Genomic DNA, 2500 nt, shown 5'->3' with positions numbered 1-2500 from the left:
CTAAGGGTATCTTGTTGTGTGTTATCTGTTGTAATCCTTTGTAAAAATCCTTTGTACGCGTCATTTCCACGCCATTTTTAATTTTGAGAAACAGTCAGAGAATTGCACCTGTGGCAGTTACGTTAGTTTAGCTTAGGTTAACAACATATTAATACCTGCGAGAGTAAAGGTGCATGTGACAGTGGATCATATATGCGACCTTGTTCATGAAGAAACGTATATCAAGGAAACAAATATATCTATCAGTGTGAGGGGAGTGATTCTGAACATTTCCCTCGATGAGTGCGCCGCGGGGTGAGTGATCATTGCCTGAGTGTGATAGTGAGGTGGTAGTGACTGTTGTGTGTAGTAGTAATGTGATAGTGGCTGTGTGTGTGTGTGTGTGTGTGTGTGTGTGTGTGTGTAGTGAGGTGGTAGTGGCTGTGTGTGTGATAGTGATGTGGTGCTGGTTGTGTGTGTGGTAGTGGTTCTGTGGCATGATGTGGCTTTGTGTCCATTGGTGTGGGTGAGTGCTATTGGGTGATGTGTGGAGGGTGAGGTGTGAGTTGTGATGTGAGTGTGGTTGATGGTCTGCGTGACAAACATACACCGTAATATGTTTTGTTCATAGTGAATTCTATCGCTGGGAGATGACTGATTTCTGAAAGACTACATTCTGTTTACATGTTTCGAAGAGTTTTGAATTGAATTACCTGTTTCGCAGACCACCAGACAGATCATATTCTAATCATCATTTCAGGCAGTCCCTTTGTAGCTTCAGTATGTATTTGCATTACGCTCTTCTGTATATTTGATGACAACAACGCCGTCTCGATATCCAAGTCTTTCATTCAGTCGCTATTCATAACCACCAATCCGGTCGTCTGGTTTCAAACAGACACCGGGACAGCGCGTGCAGCCCCCCCCCTCCTCCCCCCATCCCTCGCAGCTCAGCCCGTCTTGAGGGTTTATGAACGAGGAAACCAAGACGAGATACAGTTGATTATTAAAGGAAGATTGATGTCCTTTGTTCACCCCTCTAAGCTCACGATCACACTCTGAAACACTTCTGCGCCACATTCGCCACTACATTCAAAAGGCTTTAGTTGAAGTGACATTTTTTTGTTATGGTTCTATTGACAGATTAACAAGATTTATACATTATTAATAGGCGAAACACTTGAAAATCCGACTAATGATATTTGTGGTCTTATGAAATAATATCGGCGAGGGAGCAAAGCTTTCCTGAATGTTCCCCCTCTTGTTGGCGTTTCCCATTTTCGTATGAGCAAAGCGTTTATGAATACGGGGCTCAGTTCAGCGGCGTGGTGCGAACTTTGTCTATAGTTCCGAAATGCATCACTGACACGAACGTTTGAACATTTATTTTCAGTATTTTCTGTTACACTTGAATTGCTGCCATGTGTATTGTTATATTGACTAGCTGTTTAGAGCAGTGTTTTTCTTTAGGCACAGGGTAGTGATCGAGTGGTTCAGATCTTCTAGTGGTTATAGTTAGATATGCTTAGTAAAATCATCATAGTTTATTTAGTAACCATTCTTCTTTTCTTTAATGGGAGAAACAATTAGCGGATATTTCATTCCTGAACTTTTTTTTCTCTCTCTCTTGAATCTTCCCCCCTTGACCATGAAAAAAAATAAGTAAAGTCGCTTACTACCATCAGCACTCAAAGGATTAAGAGACGCTCCACCACTACCACCACCACCACCACCACCAGGAATTGAGGAAATGTGTCGGAAAACATTCTCAATTTGCTTACTGCGCCTACACGTATTCACGGCCTCTTAGCCAGTTGCTTCGGCTGCATGACTCATTCCCTACTCCTACTAATATTGACCTCCTTCACCTCCGCACTTCTGTCACGTCAGTTACTCGTCAACACTGCTCTCACTCCTTCCGGGCCAACATCCGCTAAGGCACTCTATAGGTCATCACTGGAGCAGCCCATTTTACGTCACACTCGCGCCATCTGTTACTGGCCACTCCTGCTAATGGTGAAGTGTGCGAAGAGAAATTTTGAGATGGCGGTAGGGGAAAGTGACCGTAATCATCCCTTTTTCCCTCCTCCTCCTCTTCCTCCTCCTCCTCCTCCTCGTTGACCATAATGCGTAGCAACTTTTTTTTCTGGACGCAGATGGATCAAGAAATGGAAGGAATGTCAGCAGTAGGCCTAGAGGGGAAAAAAATTGTGAGTATTGGATATGAGCGGGAGGTGGTGACCATCAGAAAATTATATATACGTGTATGTGTGTGTGTGTGTGTGTGTGTGTGTGTGTGTGTGTGTGTGTGGTAAGAAATACGTCATTTTTACTACTGTCTTTTTATTGTTTTCGTGTTTGTTTTGTGAGTAATGGCGAAATTTTGAGACAATGCAGTAAATACAATACAGTAAAGCGAATATGGGAAAAAAATTAATAATCGTTTTGTGTAATGTATATACTAAAAGATATGGCATTTTTACATTTTTATCGTTTTTTTTTTTTCGTGGTGTCTAATGGC

The 2500-nt window shown here is 42.3% G+C and overlaps 1 protein-coding gene across 3 annotated transcripts in view; it reads left to right on the top strand.

Annotated features, from left to right (window-relative positions):
* Positions 1-2500, top strand: part of LOC135093399 (uncharacterized) — a 25994-nt gene that overhangs the window by 905 nt on the left and 22589 nt on the right. The window lies entirely within an intron of this gene.

Source organism: Scylla paramamosain, chromosome 43, assembly GCF_035594125.1.
Source record: "Scylla paramamosain isolate STU-SP2022 chromosome 43, ASM3559412v1, whole genome shotgun sequence".
In the NCBI taxonomy this organism is placed as follows: Eukaryota; Metazoa; Arthropoda; class Malacostraca; order Decapoda; family Portunidae; genus Scylla; species Scylla paramamosain.
The sequence above is the reverse complement of the archived record's forward strand: the minus strand, read 5'-3'. Positions and strand labels throughout refer to the sequence as shown.